This window comes from Adiantum capillus-veneris, chromosome 11 (genome assembly GCF_014529385.1).
Source record: "Adiantum capillus-veneris isolate H3 chromosome 11, ASM1452938v2, whole genome shotgun sequence".
Lineage (NCBI taxonomy): Eukaryota > Viridiplantae > Streptophyta > Polypodiopsida > Polypodiales > Pteridaceae > Adiantum > Adiantum capillus-veneris.
This window is the reverse complement of record NC_140941.1, coordinates 135,285,292-135,304,706: the sequence shown is the minus strand read 5'-3', so window position 1 is coordinate 135,304,706 and position 19,415 is coordinate 135,285,292.

Genomic DNA, 19,415 nt, shown 5'->3' with positions numbered 1-19,415 from the left:
CGAATGCATAGTACATTTAAGTATAAAGTAGGAAAGAAATGATTGATGGGTATGCTGTTTGCAAGAGGAAAGAATGTTTGCTAGGGAAAATTTAGCTCGACATGTTCATTTTATTTCCAATGTTGAATCAGTCCTGACCCCCCCTACTGATCACAGGGGGCAGAGTTCCTCGTTAAGGACTCTTGAATCCACGACTTGCTTTTTATGCGGTGGATACCCACGACTTGCTTTCTATGCGGTGGGAACCCACGTCTTGCTTTCTATGCGGTGGGAGTGTCCATGACGTGCTTTCTATGCGGTGGACATACCTAGTTGTATGGGCAGCTAGGCGACAACGGGAGGAGTGAACTCTCGCTGGAGGGGGGATGTTGTACCTCCAGAACATTGGAACTTTTATGAATAAGTTTGAGTAGAATTTTTACTAGAATTCTGTCTTGGTGTTGTTTGCAATACTGGTTGAAGGGTTGTATTAACGAACAATGTGACTGGGAATTAAACAAGGAATCTTTATGTTGAACAACCTTTGTGGTAGTAATTAGGTCACACAAGGAAGTGTGAGTGTGGGGGTGGAAAGTGGGGGCTTGGCTCAGGTTGCCAATGCCTACGAGATGGGTGGTCCCGATTGGTCGGGAACTCTCTGTCCCCATAGTGCTTACTCGATATTGGTATTACTCATTGCCCCTAGAGCGGCGAATCGTCGAGAGTACGTGCCTCTGAAACATAGGGAAAAATGCACTCGGGGTTTCTCTTCTCTTGGAAGGTGGGTCTTAGGATCGCTAGATAGTTAAATACGCTTCCCCTGCGAGGTGGAGCTAGATCTCGTTGCTAGTAGGCTCGAACTCGACTCACTTTGTGATGAGAGATCGTCCGCTAGTTGAACCCTGAACCATTTTGTTTGCTTCCGCTATAGATCTAGTGGCCACCAGGTTTACCATCAGATCCGTTGTTTGATACGACGGGGTGGGGACCTCACACGTGGTATCAGAGCCTAGGTTAGGCTGGGAAAATAAAGTCGTATTGTTTGAACATTTAAAAGGAACTGAAAGTATATAGGTAGTTGATCCGAATTCCTTGCATTGGTGTTGCAGGAAGACCCCGTGCTCGAATATCGGAAGTTCCAAGTGTTTGAGCTTATTTATGAGCAAGCTCGAAGATCCCCTGTTTACCAGTTGAGGCGAGATGTCATGGAGATACTGTTGAAGGCTTATACGCCACACTCCACTCGCATTGACAAAGGATGGGAACTTGATTGGACATTTCCAGGAGGGGTTTACTACATGAATGCTTGGAAGCTAGGATGCCTGGCTACCGACTTGAAGAAGATACGTTGGGGAGAAGAGTTGAGAGTAATAGAGATATTCTACTTGGTGCCCACACGATTGGATCAGACTGTTTCGGGCAACTCCAACCAAACCATCAATGACTGGCTCTTGGAGAAGGTCACCAATGTGATTCCAGCAAACTGAGTCAAAACCTTTGGATTACTGAAAGCGGAACTCCGGCCCGATATCTTAGTTTATTATCCCCTCAAGAATGTGTATAAGGACTATTACACAAATGAAGTAGTGCATCATGTCAATCCCATTTCCTAGGCGTATGTTATACACAAATCCATAAAGCCTTGTAATAAGCAGTCACTAGTCATTCTAAACCTTGAGGAGTTTCGATTGTAATAAATTTCCATCAATAAAGTGCTTTTTGTCTCTGAATCTCTGTCTCTTGATAAAGTGGAATTTTGAATTTTATTAAAGTCTCGTGTCTCTTGAAATTCAAGTAATGGTATCAAGAATTTCGTATAACCCATGTAGGTACCGCCTGTTGCTTTGTACTCGGCAGCACAAGAGAAGAAGCTCCTCCTTAAGCAAGCCCAACCTCCGATCTTTAAGGGCGAGGGGGAAAATGTGGAGAGAGATGCGGAAGTATGGATGGAAGCCATGGACGACTACTTTGAAGCTGCAGGAACCCAACCCGTGAATCAGACCATGCTTGCGATGTTCCGCTTGACTGGCGATGCCAAGATATGGTGGAAGCAACATTGCAGGGACATGAATATTAAGGGATCTTCCCAGTCTTGGGAAGACATCAAAGCTGCGATAATGGGGCGTTATTTACCACCTGCCTATAGGACCTTGAGAATGAATGAATTATTTTCACTTCGGCAGCTGAATTCAACGGTCGAAGAATACTATGCAAAGTTTGTCACTCTTCGGAGATATGCTCCTAAGATGACCTTGGAACAACAGGTGGCGAGGTTCTGTCAAGGACTAATCGATCCCTTGAACACTCGGCTGGAGGCTCTCAGGCCGTCAACACTACAGGATGCCTTGTTGAGGGCTAAACCTCTAGCTCTCGAAGTACAAAAGGCTAATCAGAATAGGCGGAATCATTGGGCAAAGAGGGCAAGGAACACTACTTGGGACAACAGACCAGCCAACCAAACCTATAACCAGCGCCCTATTGTGGCTACCACTACAACCATGGAGTTCCCTGATGTTCGATGCTATGGTTGCGGCGAGCATGGACACTACAGATCCAATTTCCCCAGGAACATTCATGCAACCAACGCCAATGCCATACCCTTGAATACCCGTGGGCGTGGCCAAGCTAATGGAAGAGGAGGACGCGGAAGAATGAACAGAGGGCGAGGGCGTGGATCTACCGCCAGAGTGAATGCCGCAGTAGTTCAACCAACTGTGGGTGATGAAGCAGTGGAGAGAGCAACCCTACATGCTGGAATTGACAATCTCAATGGTTGCGAGCAATACGCAGTCATTCATACACCAGGATCTCTCAGAGGTGAACAAGTTAACTTCCTTATAGATTGTGGCAATACTCTTTCATTTCTTTCACCCAGATGCATGAGAAAGCTTAAGCTAGATAAGTATCCGTCAAGCAAGCTAGTTGTTGAGTTAGCAGACGGCAAGGAGGTAGTATCTCAACACTCTGCAGGCAAAATTGACTTTGATTTAGGGGGACACCCAACTTCTGCCCAATTTCGAACCTTACCCTTAGGATTCTTTGATGGGATACTAGGGATGGACTGGCTAAAGCAAAATAGGGCTCACATACATTGTGCACAAGGGAATTTTACCTTTACAGATAACTTGGTAAATGAAGCCTTAATCCAGGGGGAAAATGGGAGACCTAGGGCTATTCTAGTTAAGGCCAACAGACTCTTGAAGGGACTAAGGAAGGGTCAGCAAATATATGCAGTTAAACTCAACAAGGTGGACCAATCAGATACCTCACTTCGACCAAACTGGTTGAGAGAGTATGATGATGTATTCCCCGAAGACCTTACGAATCTTCCACCACACAGAGAGGTAGATCATGAGATCGAGACTATCCCTGGGTGTGAACCTATCTCAAAAAGACCTTATAAAATGTCACTTCCGGAGGCCATCGAACTCAAAGAACAACTTAGGCAACTCATTGAGCAAGGATTCATTCGACCCAGTACTTCTCCTTGGGGTGCTCCAGTTCTTTTCCAAAAGAAGAAGGATGGGACCTTAAGGCTATGCATAGACTATCGTGGACTGAACCAGGTAACTGTCAAGAACAAGTATCCAATTCCAAGGATTGACGAACTTTTGGACAGACTCCACGGCGCCAAAATATTTACAAAGATAGATCTAAGGTCAGGATATTACCAAATCAGGATCAAGGAATCACATATTCCAAAGACAGCTTTCAATACTAGGTATGGGCACTACGAATTCACAGTAATGTCTTTTAGTCTAACAAATGCTCCTGCAAGCTTCAACCGACTTATGCAGGATATTTTCAGACCTTACCTCGATGATTTTGTCTTGGTTTTCTTTGATGACATTCTGATCTATTCCAAAGACAAGGCAGATCACGAAGAACATGTTCGCAAAGTACTTGATCTTCTCCAAAAACACCAACTTTACACTAAAGAGAGCAAGTGCACTTTTTGCTCACCAAAGGTCAACTATCTTGGATTTGTCATTTCGGCTGAAGGGATTTCAGTGGACCCAGACAAATTCAAGGACATCGTTGACTGGCCTCAACCATCCACTGTCAGCGAAGTAAGGGGATTTCTTGGAATAACGGGATGGTACAGGATTTTTGTCAAGGATTATGCACGTATTGCTGCACCTTTGACGGAACTCCTGAAGAAAGGAATGAGGATCGATTGGAAGACCAAGCACGAGTCTAGTTTTGCTAAGCTAAAAGAATTCTTGGTCTCAGCTCCTATTTTAAAGCTTCCAGATTTCAGTAAGGAATTTGAAGTAGCGACCGACGCTAGCAAATTCGCTCTAGGCGGAGTTCTTACTCAAGAAGGAAGACCGGTGGCATATACTTCGTGAAAGCTGAGAGATCATGAGAAGAACTATCCTACTCATGACTTGGAAATTTTAGCAGTTATACATGCACTGAAGTTATGGAGACATTATCTTCTTGGACGCAAGTTTCAGTTGGTTACAGACCACAAGAGTTTAAAGTGGATTTTTACTCAACCCATTCTCAATATGCGACAACGGCGATGGATAGAGCTATTATAGGAATATGACCTTGACATAAAGTATAGACCAGGGAAGGAAAATGCAATTGCAGATGGTCTTAGCCGAAAATCGTTTCTCGCAGCTATCTCTATTCCAAATAACCCTATCTGGGATAGAATCAAAGAATCATCCCTCGAAGATCCAGAGTACCAACGTATGGCTTCATTAGTCCAGCAGAATAAGATGCCTGAAGCGAAAGATTACTCTCTTATGGGAGGATGTCTTTACTACAGAAATAGACTCTGTGTACCCAGAGACCCAGCTTTAAAGAAGGCCATTCTATATGAAGCACACGATAGCCCTACATCCGGACACCCAGGCTATGCTAAAACTCTTCACGCCGTCAGAAGGAGTTATTTCTGGTCTGGAATGAAAGGAGACATACTTCGCTATGTGAGGCAATGTCTTTCTTGTCAACGGATAAAGGCCGAAAGGATCAAATTACCAGGACAACTTCAACCTCTTGACATACCCCAGATGAAGTGGGAATGCATCAGTATGGATTTTGTTACAGGGTTACCTTCCACAGGAGGTTATGATTCTGTTTTTGTGGTTGTTGACATGCTCACAAAAGTGGCTCATCTAATACCCGTAAAGACGACCTTTACTGCTTCAGATATTAGTCGGGTATTCATCAAGGAGATTTTTAGGTTACGTGGTCTACCCAAGCGTATCGTCAGCGATAGAGATGCCAAGTTTACATCAAAATTTTGGACCTCTCTTTTCCAATCTATTGGGTCACAATTAGCCTTCAACACAGCATATCATCCGCAGACTGACGGGCAAACCGAAAGAGTTAATCAAGTCATTGAGGACATTCTCAAAGCCTATTGTTCGCAAGAACCAAAGAAGTGGTTACAATATCTACCTTTGGTAGAATATGCTTATAACTCTTCCGAACACCGAAGCATTGGAATGTCACCTTTCAAGCTCTTTATGGACAGGACTGTTTAGCACCACTAAACTTTTCAGATCCAACCATCAGAGTAGAAGCCTCTAGAAAGATGTTAGAAGATATGGAAGCACAGACTAGAGCCATTCGCCAGGACATTCAGGCAGCTCAAGATAGACAGAAGTACTATGCAGATAAGAACCACACAGATAGAACTTTCAAGGAAGGAGATAAGGTTTTTCTCCGAGTCCGACCTAAGAAAAGCAATTTATCACTAGGCAAATACAAGAAGCTAAGCCCAAGGTATTGTGGACCATTTGAGATCATTAAGGTTATAAGTGACCAGGCCTACAAGCTAAAGTTACCTGCAAACTTGAGGTTCATGATGTATTCCATGTCAGCTTACTCAAACCCTATATTCCCAATCCTGATCAATTCTTGGACTCAGATCAGATAGTCATGCCAGCACAAGGAGTTCTCGAGCTCCAACCTGACTATGTACTTGAAACAAGGGAACGAAAGTTACGCAACAGAACTATCACTGAGCATCTGGTAAAGTGGAAGGATTACCCTGAAGAAGATGCAACTTGGGAAGACGAATCGACGCTCTTAAAAGATTACCCAAACTCATTCTTGAGATGAGGACATCTCAAATTTTTCACGTTGGGGAGGTTGTAAGGTCTCTGACCCGATCACAAGAGCACCCTTGTACCACGAAATGAATACAATGGAATAAGTTACTATTTTTAGCAGTTTTCCAGATTCTGTCAGTGCTATGATGTTTAGAATGTTATAAAGCTTCAAAATATGAATTAAAATAATTTTTGTGAAAAATTTCCAAAAATAGTAAGTTTTTGGTCACCCGAACCGTCCAATCTCGACCGTCTCGAAAAACTGCACCCGTACCCCAAATTTGAAAAAACATGCATTTTCGGACCCCGGGGGCTGCTAAATATGGCAGGTACTCGGGCCAGTACGCCTTAGTTAGAGCTTCGTATGGCAATTTACGGCATCAAAATCCGATTCGTATGACCCGTTTTAGCCTAGAACCAAATTTCCTAAAAATTGTCTGGGGAGGTACCTGGGGCCCGGGACTGTGTGGGAACAGGTCCCAGGCCACTCCAGATCAGCTTTAGCAGCTAGGGGGCGCCCTCTTGCTTTGTGGGAGTCTTGGGAAAGCTGCCAAGCCTGCAACTCAGTCTCAGAACCAGTTAACCAAGCCAACCTGACACTTGGTGGGCAGAGAACTGGACTTGCCATGCTTAACTGGAGAAGCTCCCACATGCATTTAGCAACCCAGATCGATTTTCAGCCTGTAGGAGCCTATTTAAAGACCTGCATACACACACACACACACTTATGATCACACACACACACACAGTGCATACACACACACCCACATACATTGGGGAGGTGCTGCCGAATCACACACCTATTGAAGAAGAAGCTAGGAGGGAGGTGCTGCCGAATTTTCATCTCAAGAAGCTCGATTAGATCAGAAAATCGAGAAGATTATCAGCTCTTAATCACGGTAACGATAGTTTAATTAATGCCATCTGAAAATCTCTTTCTCTACCATCAAAATTTCTCGTACATTATGCCTATTCCTAGCCGAAAATTTCTATGACTACTCTCTAAATTCTCCTTATACGTACTCTATTATGTAATCATCATTCCATAGCTGAATTATCAGCCATTCTTCACTCTCGATTAATGATTAGAGCATAATTATCAGAATCTTCTCTCTCTAGATAGCATAGTAATTAATCGGTAAGCTAGTATTTGTGCAGATTGAAGAGAATCACTATTGTAATCACTCATTAACATTGTAGCTTAATTGAATTCATTTCTCTTATGCATTAAGATGTAATTAAGGAGAGAATTAATCCGTCAATAAGTCTCTAAGAATTGGTTTTTTCCTCACACATATGCATAGGGAAAATCTGCATCATCTAATTGCTAGGAAATAGTTTAATCATACTTAATCCAATTCTCTGGTAATTCCAATAGTGAAATCCTAATTACTCTTGATCATGTAAGCCGAGTAATTATCTTAGAGCTGGTTCCCATAGGATTATGTGCCATCCCTAATGATTGCTTTATGAAAGAAATCTAGACTCTCATATAGGAGGGCTTAATTGATGTCGCTAATCTACCCATTGGACTGTTATGATGCTTGTGAACCTTAGCTCTTTCTTCAAGCTAATCATTTAAAGTAGTAAGAAATGGCCCCGGTTAAGAGGACGCGCTTTGGTGGTGCCCATGATCGCGAAGCAGGAACGAGCAATGTCAACGGGAAGGGGAAAGCTCCCATGGACGAGCAAATACCGGCCATCTCACGGGCTATTGACGAGGAAATGGAAGAGGTAGGTCCCAATTTCTATTCAAGTTGTTTAATTAACATTTCATACGATTAGTTAGGAATGAACATATCCCCGAACATGTTGGAGAAATTCGACAGAAACCTCGGCATCGAATGCATAGTACATTTAAGTATAAAGTAGGAAAGAAATGATTGATGGGTATGCTGTTTGCAAGAGGAAAGAATGTTTGCTAGGGAAAATTTAGCTCTACATGTTCATTTTATTTCCAATGTTGAATCAGTCCTGACCCCCCCTACTGATCACAGGGGGCAGAGTTCCTCATTAAGGACTCTTGAATACACCACTTTCTTTTTATGCGGTGGATACCCACGACTTGCTTTCTATGCGGTGGGAACCCACGTCTTGCTTTCTATGCAGTGGGAGTGTCCATGACGTGCTTTCTATGCGGTGGACATACCTAGTTGTATGGGCAGCTAGGCGACAACGGGAGGAGTGAACTCTCGCTGGAGGGGGGATGTTGTACCTCCAGAACATTGGAACTTTTATGAATAAGTTTGAGTAGAATTTTTACTAAAATTCTGTCTTGGTGTTGTTTGCAATACTGGTTGAAGGGTTGTATTAACGAACAATGTGACTGGGAATTAAACAAGGAATCTTTATGTTGAACAACCTTTGTGGTAGTAATTAGGTCACACAAGGAAGTGTGAGTGTGGGGGTGGAAAGTGGGGGCTTGGCTCAGGTTGCCAATGCCTACGAGATGGGTGGTCCCGATTGGTCGGGAACTCTCTGTCCCCATAGTGCTTACTCCATATTGGTATTACTCATTGCCCCTAGAGCGGCGAATCATCGAGAGTACGTGCCTCTGAAACATGGGGAAAAAGGCACTCGGGGTTTCTCTTCTCTTGGAAGGTGGGTCTTAGGATCGCTAAATAGTTAAGTACGCTTCCCCTGCGAGGTGGAGCTAGATCTCGTTGCTAGTAGGCTCGAACTCGACTCACTTTGTGATGAGAGATCGTCCGCTAGTTGAAACCTGAACCATTTTGTTTGCTTCCGCTATAGATCTAGTGGCCACCAGGTTTACCATCAGATCCGTTGTTTGATACAACGGGGTGGGGACCTCTCTCTCTCTCTCTCTCTCTCCCTCTCTCCTTATCTCTCTATCTCTCTCTCCCCCCTCTCTCTCTCTCTCTCTCTCTCTCTCTCTCTCTCTCTCTCTCTCTCTCTCTCCCATTTTTCTGTGGATCACGGCACGCGGGCTCATCTTTAAGCCAGGCTAGTAGCTTATTGTGCGTTGTGCTCCACAAGAGGATGGAGAAAATTTTGTAATCTATTTCATGCCTTTAATGCAACAACCCTCAATAGTTTTGTAGGACACTTTCTGTGTGTGTGTGTGTGTGTGTGTGTGGATCATGGTGCGCGGACACAAAAACAAGCAAAGAGAACAGTACACCGCGGGCCGTGATCCATTTTCTGACATCCCTCTCTTTCTCTCTATCTTTCTTTCTCTCTCTCTCTCCATGTATCTTCCTCTTTCAAACCAAGCAAGGCTTCAAAATCACTACCTCTCACTCTCTCTCTTGATCTCTCTTTGTCTTTCTCTTTCAAACCCAACAGACAATCAGAAACTCTAGCTCTCTCTCTCTTCCCCTCTCTCTCTCTCTCTCTCTCTCTCTCTTTCTCTCTTCATCTTTAAAAACCACTATGTAAATACCTCTCTTGATGGAATTCAAATGGAATAAAACGTGTGTAGGAGCCTTGTGCCTTGGTTGTAGAGGATGTCTCGGCTGTAGGTGTCTCTCTCTCTCTCTCTATCTCTTGTAGAGGTCGTCTTTTTTGTTAGTTGTCTCTCTCTCCTTCTTGCAGAGATTGTCTATGTCTCCTTTTCTCTCTCTCTCTCTCTCTCCCTCTGTCTCTCTCTCTCTCTCTCTCATCATGAATTCAAGTGTGCATTTGTTACTATAAATGTACACGTATTTTTGGGTTGTTAAAAAGTACTCATTTGGTCGTACCGCCCATTAAATGCATGTCCTTGTAACATGTGTTCAATATATGTGGCTCGCTTTGTTAAAAACGCCAATAGTAATATCTATTATTGCATGAAAAGGGGAGAGAGAGAGAGAGAGAGAGAGAGAGAGAGAGAGAGAGAGAGAGAGAGAGAGAGAGAGAGAGAGAGAGAGAGAGGGAGAGGCTAGAGAGAGACAGAGAGAAAGAGAGAGTGAGAGAGAGAGAGAGAGAGAGAGAGAGAGAGAGAGGGAAAGAGAGTGAGTGTGAGAGAGAGAGAGAGAGAGAGAGAGAGAGAGAGAGAGAGAGAGAGAGAGATAGAGGCTTGAGAGACAAAGAGAGAGAGTGAAGAAGAGACACCTAAGAATGCCTCTGCGTCCTTCAAGGTGCAGGAATCAGAAGCTTGAAGACCCAAAACTACATTCCCAGTCCTGAACCTCTACTCCAACAACAATGTCTAGTTCTTGCAAAGGTAAAGTCAAACTCTTTAGTTTGATTATGTCCTTAGTTTAGTTGTGTCTAGGGATTGTGCTTCAAAATGTAAAAGACCATTTTACCATTCAAAAACCATCATTGGATCTCGGCGCGCCAGTAACGTTATGGTGATTCGTTTACATACTCCGCATGCCGTGATCCTCTTCTGATATTTACAAAGGATTTTTTTGTAGAATAATATTGTAGGTATTTCAATGCACGAAAGCCTGTTAAGTAGATCATGGTGCGCCAGCAGAGTGTAAGGTCTCTGACCCGATCACAAGAGCACCCTTGTACCACGAAATGAACACAATGGAATAAGTTACTATTTTTAGCAGTTTTCCAGATTCTGCCAGTGCTATGATGTTTAGAATGTTATAAAGCTTCAAAATGTGAATTAAAATAATTTTTGTGAAAAATTTCCAAAAATAGTAAGTTTTTGGTCACCCGAACCGTCCAGTCTCGACCGTCTAGAAAAACTGCACCCGTACCCCAAATTTGAAAAAAATGCATTTTCGGACCCTGGGGGCTGCTAAATATGGCAGGTACTCGGGCCAGTACGCCTTAGTTAGAGCTTCGTATGGCAATTTACGGCATCAAAATCCGATTCGTATGACCCGTTTTAGCCTAGAACCAAATTTCCTAAAAATTGTCCGGGGAGGTACCGGGGGCCCGGGACTGTGTGGGAACAGGTCCCAGGCCACTCCAGATCAGCTTTAGCAGCTAGGGGGCGCCCTCTTGCTTTGTGGGAGTCTTGGGAAAGCTGCCAAGCCTGCAACTCAGTCTCAGAACCAGTTAACCAAGCCAACCTGACACTTGGTGGGCAGAGAACTGGACTTGCCATGCTTAACTGGAGAAGCTCCCACATGCATTTAGCAACCCAGATCAATTTTCAGCCTGTAGGAGCCTATTTAAAGACCTGCATACACACACACACACTTATGATCACACACACACACAGTGCATACACACACACCCACATACATTGGGGAGGTGCTGCCGAATCACACACCTATTGAAGAAGAAGCTAGGAGGGAGGTGCTGCCGAATTTTCATCTCAAGCAGCTCGATTAGATCAGAAAATCGAGAAGATTATCAGCTCTTAATCACGGTAACTATAGTTTAATTAATGCCATCTGAAAATCTCTTTCTCTACCATCAAAATTTCTCGTACATTATGCCTATTCCTAGCCGAAAATTTCTATGACTACTCTCTAAATTCTCCTTATACGTACTCTATTATGTAATCATCATTCCATAGCTGAATTATCAGCCATTCTTCACTCTCGATTAATGATTAGAGCATAATTATCAGAATCTTCTCTCTCTAGATAGCATAGTAATTAATCGGTAAGCTAGTATTTGTGCAGATTGAAGAGAATCACTATTGTAATCACTCATTAACATTGTAGCTTAATTGAATTCATTTCTCTTATGCATTAAGACGTAATTAAGGAGAGAATTAATCCGTCAATAAGTCTCTAAGAATTGGTTTTTCCTCACACATATGCATAGGGAAAATCTGCATCATCTAATTGCTAGGAAATAGTTTAATCATACTTAATCCAATTCTCTGGTAATTCCAATAGTGAAATCCTAATTACTCTTGATCATGTAAGCCGAGTAATTATCTTAGAGCTGGTTCCCATAGGATTATGTGCCATCCCTAATGATTGCTTTATGAAAGAAATCTAGACTCTCATATAGGAGGGCTTAATTGATGTCGCTAATCTACCCATTGGACTGTTATGATGCTTGTGAACCTTAGCTCTTTCTCCAAGCTAATCATTTAAAGTAGTAAGAAATGGCCCCGGTTAAGAGGACGCGCTTTGGTGGTGCCCATGATCGCGAAGCAGGAACGAGCAATGTCAACGGGAAGGGGAAAGCTCCCATGGACGAGCAAATACCGGCCATCTCACGGGCTATTGACAAGGAAATGGAAGAGGTAGGTCCCAATTTCTATTCAAGTTGTTTAATTAACATTGCATACGATGAGTTAGGAATGAACATATCCCCGAACATGTTGGAGAAATCCGACAGAAACCTCGGCATCGAATGCATAGTACATTTAAGTATAAAGTAGGAAAGAAATGATTGATGGGTATGCTGTTTGCAAGAGGAAAGAATGTTTTCTAGGGAAAATTTAGCTCGACATGTTCATTTTATTTCCAATGTTGAATCAGTCCTGACCCCCCCTACTGATCACAGGGGGCAGAGTTCCTCGTTAAGGACTCTTGAATCCACGACTTGCTTTTTATGCGGTGGATACCCACGACTTTCTTTCTATGAGGTGGGAACCCACGTCTTGCTTTCTATGCGGTGGGAGTGTCCATGACGTGCTTTCTATGCGGTGGACATACCTAGTTGTATGGGCAGCTAGGCGACAACGGGAGGAGTGAACTCTTGCTGGAGGGGGGATGTTGTACCTCCAGAACATTGGAACTTTTATGAATAAGTTTGAGTAGAATTTTTACTAGAATTCTGTCTTGGTGTTGTTTGCAATACTGGTTGAAGGGTTGTATTAACGAACAATGTGACTGGGAATTAAACAAGGAATCTTTATGTTGAACAACCTTTGTGGTAGTAATTAGGTCACACAAGGAAGTGTGAGTGTGGGGGTGGAAAGTGGGGGCTTGGCTCAGGTTGCCAATGCCTACGAGATGGGTGGTCCCGATTGGTCGGGAACCCCTTGTCCCCATAGTGCTTACTCGATATTGGTATTACTCATTGCCCCTAGAGCGGCGAATCCTCGAGAGTACGTGCCTCTGAAACATGGGGAAAAAGGCACTCGGGGTTTCTCTTCTCTTGGAAGGTGGGTCTTAGGATCGCTAGATAGTTAAGTACGCTTCCCCTGCGAGGTGGAGCTAGATCTCGTTGCTAGTAGGCTCGAACTCGACTCACTTTGTGATGAGAGATCGTCCGCTAGTTGAACCCTGAACCGTTTTGTTTGCTTCCGCTATAGATCTAGTGGCCACCAGGTTTACCATCAGATCTGTTGTTTGATACGACGGGGTGGGGACCTCACACAGAGTTACTGACGTTAGTTTACATACTCCGTGCGTCGTGATCCTCTTTTGATATTGTACAAACATTTTTTTTGAAAATAAAATTTCTTTGATGTTTTGGAAGCTATTCTATTTTATGAAAGCCCATTAAGTGGATCACGGTGCACCTGTAGCTGTGTGAATTTTTGTTTATGTATTCTGCACGCCGTGATCCACTTGTATGGATTTTACTCTTCACAAATGTAATCCAATTTTGCATTTTTTCCATACTAATCATCTTATTTTATGTCTATATGATTTGTTGGTAATAATTGTGAGATACCTAGCTATAGTTTGTTCAAAAACTATATGATCATTTGGTGCTCTCCTTTTTAGATATGTTTGATGAAACTTATATTTACGAGTATGAAATAAATGGCAGGTTTAAGATCACATAGGAGGAAGAGGCAAAAAATAGATCCTGAGTGCATTGTTGGCCAAGGAAACCTTCCGAGAAGACTGCCGAAGCTGTTAAAAACATTTTTAATGCTCCATTTAATTTTGATGTGTTTATAGCTAAACAGAGTGAACACTTGAAGCTGGAACGAGAGAAGTTTGAGCTTCACACTCAAGAAGGCAGGGTTAATGTTGGTGAAATGGTGGTAGTCCATTTAAAAGACTGGGATCCTAAAAGACAGTCTTACAAGAAGTATAATCATCTGCCTCTTATGTATAGGCCCCATTGGTGTAGCTTACATGAACGGGAGTGCAAGCTGATTCAAGAATCCTTTGGATTTCTAATATTTTTAAATGGATTATTTACAAGTCTTATGATCCTAAGGAGGTCATGGAGGAACAAGATTTACCAGCATATAAAAAAGAGGAAAAGAATGAGGAATATATTGAAGTGACAGAGATAGAGGAGTCCATTGATCTTGAAGAAGAAGCAAAAGAGGTGAAATGAAGCAATCTTCTCTCAGTGAAAACCTCAAATATCAAGCTACCTCTAGATGTGTCAGGTTTCAATGAGCGCCAAGCCACCTTAATGCTACCAGGAGTGCCAGAGTTTAAATTTGGAGATAGGTCATACATTTTCCTTCAAGATATACAAAGTCTTTTTTGTTTGCGGGAGGACTTTTCACTTGCCACTATCTCCAAGTATCAGGAGGAGAGGAATGGATTTGTTTCAGATGATAGTAGTGATGACAAGGCAATGGAGATCTCCAGTAACCCACTTGACTGCCTTAAACTCTTCTTTGAAAAGGCAGAAAAGTATAAAGAAAGCCTTCCCGATGGAGCCACATTTCAAACTATTCGAAATAATCTTAAGCCATCAACTAGTAAACAGGATATGGAGGATTGGTTTAAGCGACCATCACAGGAGTCAACTGGATCAGTCAACCTATTGAAGGATGAGCTTTTTTGCAAGATGAGAGTTTCATTGTATAAAATCTTGCCCCCCCCCCCCCCCCCCCCCCCCCACTCTCTCTCTCTCTCTCACATACACAAACACTTCTTTTGTTTATAGTCATGGATTGCTGAAAAGGACGACTTTCTTTGTCGTTGAAGAAGACAGTTCCGTGGTAGGGATGCAGCTCTAGGACAATATCTTCCTAGTTTATGCTAGGAAACCATCCTAATCTTCCATAACGGAATGTCACAAGAGGGGAATACTGCAACCTATGCTTTCAAGACATTATCTCGCTTCTTAGGTGGTCCAATGCTGCCACAAAATGCTGACAAAGTTATCCTCATCGACAAGGTTTTTGGGAGAGAATGTTTTGGTTACTCGCAAGGATATACTAGGGGCCGTGCAGCATATTACTACACATATACAGCAATGGCATTATCTTTAGGGAAAGAAAAACCCTACTGAACTCTTAGAGTATGGAAAACATTTAATGAACAGATACAAGGGCGAGGTTCCAAATGATATTTGCAAATCATCAAAATGTTGAAATAGTTGTGGTACATATTGAATATAATTCTACAGCCAATTGCGGTACATCCAATCATCTAAACTCTAACTCTCTTGTTCCACCGATGATTGGCATATTGCATTGTCTCTCTCCACCTCATTTGACTTTCAAGAGCACTTGAGTTGTTGAATGCATCTGCTTGCTTTCTTTTCTGAAGATGCAAATGTCTGATTGCCTGTACGGTTGCTAAAGAGGCCAATACTTGCTTTTGTTGCATGCGATGAATGATTCTACGATAAAACCACTGAAATAACTCCTTCAGACCGTTTGCCTTATTTCAAAAGTCTCCATGCTGGGTGTGTCTGAAGTAGGCATTTCTAGCCATTTAATGAGACTTCTCCAGGCCTTGGGTGTTCCATATACCTGGATTCCCATACTTTTGGATGAAGTATGGAAAATGATTAAAAATAATGTGCTACAAAAGAAGAAATTTATTTAGAAATTTAAACACAAACTTAGTCTAAGACTATCTGAGGTGCTTTGAATTTACCATGTAATGAGTGATTTGAGTGTCAGTCCATGCTATCTTGAAGGATTTAGCTGAAGGTTCTGTTTAAACTTGCTGACATTATCCTATGACCAATCATCATTCTCACACATTTGAAATAATATGTCAATGGAACGCCACACATCACCCTTTTCATTGCGAGTTGTTGGCTCTTGGTCTTTCACTGCTAAATGAAGTTTTTCCAAGTGCATATACTCAACTTTGCTAATGTAGGTAGAGTGATATACTCTCCCTCGCTTTGTTAGCTTCACATCTTTCATACCTTGAGGTTTAAATAGAAAAAGACATGCCTTGACCCCACCTATGGATGGTTTGCAGGGTACATCTTTCTCATTGGTTGACCTTTTTCCGTCCCGCTATATTTTCACATTGCCCCCATGTAGACCATATCTGACAAAACTAGTTCCAAAGTCTCTAGAGCGACTTGTCATTTAGATGACTTTTTTATTTTCCAAGCAAACCCAATGTACAGATAAACAACTTCTCTACAATTCGGCAGAGAACATGCATTGTACAAATATGGACATTAACAGTGGTATATCCAAAACTGTTGAAAATTAGAGTCTTGATTGTGACGAATAGGAGCCTTTCGCCACCACTTTGGGTCCGTCACTTTTGCAGGCTCCATGCAATACAAGCATGGAGACTTTTCCATGACACCCATTCCACAATTATACATACACTTCAGTGTTTTTAGGTCACCTGCAAGATGCCATTGAACTTGAAAGTCCCCTCTTCCATCTATAGCCAATACCTCTCCTCGATTCATTTGCCTATCAATGATATCTGGAATAGGGGTTTGATGGAACACCCAAAATAAAATGTCATGGTCTTCTTTCTTTACCTGCAAGATCAATCCTTATGAGATACAAAAAATAAATCTAAAATTCAGGTACAATAGAGAGCTTGTTAGAGCTGCAAAATTGGAGATAACTGGTTTACCTGAAATGCACCAAGCCACCATATGTTTATTTCTAATTGAACACTGAAGTATTAAGGGTCATCAGTGGGACATTTGGAAAGGGCCCTATTCATTAATGTGATTGTAACTCGCTCTAGCTTCTTCTCTTTAAGTATCTCACACTCATCTAGCTTCAAAAAAAAATGTAAAACGCCATCTGTCTATTCAAATGTGATATTGTAGAACTCTACCATTCTAGTTTGCAACAAAGTGAGGTCCATGAAGATACTGTTGTACTCATCATAAGTGACAGTAGTTCCCTGTGAGCTATAAATATCTTGAATATGAAATGGACATCCAATGAAGTCCGTCTTCTCATTATTGAGTTGTAGTCTTTCCTTCCAAACACTTGCAGCTGTTGGTAAAATCTTAGACTTTATTTACTTCTTCACAAACATGGAAGAGATAGACTGTTGAATAGTTGAGTAACCTCTTTTACTAAGTCCAAGGGAGTCCAATGTATCCTGTATATGCTTGGCAGGAACTGCATTCTTTGAAATGAATCTGTCAACGAAATCTCGTTGAAAAACCTTAAACTTTTTGTCATGTATGCATGATATCCTTTGCAAGACCACTAGTTATCAATGGCTTTTACTGCTTTCCTACATTGGCCTTCGGGTCTATGTTTTCTTTGTCTGGATGGATGGAATCTCTACAAAGAAAGCATAACTAACATAAACAAAAGCTTAAGTTTATTTAAATTAATTAGACAGTTCACAATGCTCACCTCAATGCTTGGATTCTTTTTTTAAGGCCGCCAGATCCTACCTTCAACGTTTCAAGATTTCGTAGTTTCTTCTTTTGCACACGAGTGCCTAACATTGTCTCTTTGTTTTGTAATGACCGTACCTTTGTTTGCAAGACCTGTGATTCTTGTGTGCACTGCATTACAGTCTTTTGGTCCTCATGATGCAAGTTTGAAAGTCTCTGAATCTCATTTGCTTGGTGCTTCACCATGTCTTTATAAGTTTCTAATTTGTTGTTTAGAGCTTTACAATAGCCAAGCAATCCATTCTCTCTATTACCTGTAAAGGTCAATAAGTTAGTGGGATATAAAAATGCTTGGAAAGAATTTGTCACATGGGATTCAATGGATAGAGCGAGCCTTTTATCCAAATATCTAAGTGTTTTGCTCCCTCTGCTCTAAGTCTCTCTATCATGATCGGTGTCACTTGGATGTTAGTTTTGCCTCGCTTACACAGTGGTGTATATTGGGGATCCAAGTCAATGTGTAGGTGATAGAAGGGTCTTTTAAGGAGGACATTTGTGGGGGTGGAAGAAGAAGCCATGTGTGCAACAAGGCAAGAAAGGGAGGATTTCTTTAAGGTCAGCGTACAAACGGTGAGAGAGGAGAGAGCAGGTTTGGAAGCATACGTCCTATCTCCTTTAGTCATACATTCCATGTACAGAAACCTCCCTCCAATTCTAGGACGTTTCCTTAAATGCAACTGAAAATGATTTATTCTTCAATCATCACGGCCGTTATGACACTGTGGCAAGAATCTACTTGTAAGTGCACTTTTTGAATGGTTATTCCAAGTTTACATTTTCTTTTACCACACCTATTTTCTAGAGAGAGAAATTCAAATTTCTATTTTTCTTAGAAGGCCTTCCAAATGACCTCCAAAATTTCCTAATGGGGTGGTTGGAGTCGTTGTCTCTACTCGGGCTACGGGATGACTAGCTAGCCTCTTTGGAAGGATCGACCAACTCTTGCGTGTCTTGATCTCTCTAGGCCTCATGTTCTTGCTCCATACCTACCCTCTTTTGTTCAATAGCTATATGTAGAGCTTTGTGTTTCTTCTCTGGAGCCATTCTTTTCTTTTCGATTGCGGCCCACTGAGCCTCTTGCTGTAGCATCATCTCTATCAAAGATCCCACTCTACAAAATGGGATGTAAAAACATATGCAAACATGAGCAAGCAATGGAAATCTTACAATCATCAAAGCATCATACACGACAGAATTACAAAATATAAAATCTAGAAACTTGATAGAGGAGTAAAATTACAGTTTGCAGGAAACCTCGATAGAGCCATTATTATCTCTAGCTTCACTTGTGAAGCAACATACACATGTTGCACCTTTGCAAGCCGCTTGCCATCTTGTGTTTGCTTAAACTCCATGATTTTTCCCTTCCAATTGTGTGCTCAAGTATCCATGTGTCTCCTTGAGACCTTTTGTGCTCCTCTTGAGCTGGGCTACATTGTGACCCACATCAATCATTTGAAATCCATTGTCACGCAACATCCACTGTCGTCTTGTAGATTGTTGCATGAAATGGAGTCAATGGCACTCCTAGGTCATCCAATACCTGATGATGCCATGGGGAATAGTGGCACAACCTACATACAAACACTTATGATTAAGAACTGCACATCCATGTTATCAGATGTATTATTGATGGTACACAAAGACGGTTTACAACAAGCGTTAAAGTCGTTTAAAATGCTTTGAAGATGGCATACCATGTTGATAAGTTTGCAATGCATATTGGAGGTTCTTGCAACGTGTCCATGGGTAGGGATAGCTCGTTGTGGCACTACCTGAGCCACTTAGGGCCATTGATTCTATGTGTTGCTTCTACAAAGTTCTCCAAGCACGGTTCTACGGAAAGTGCAAAGTATTAAGTGCCATACTCGTTGAAGATTCCTCACCCTTAATACTCACAATGTATATTGGTGGACCGAGAGGCAACATTATATGCCTTTACATCCAAGCACTCTGGGTCAGTCCTCTCCCACTGTGCCTTTAGCCTAGATCAAG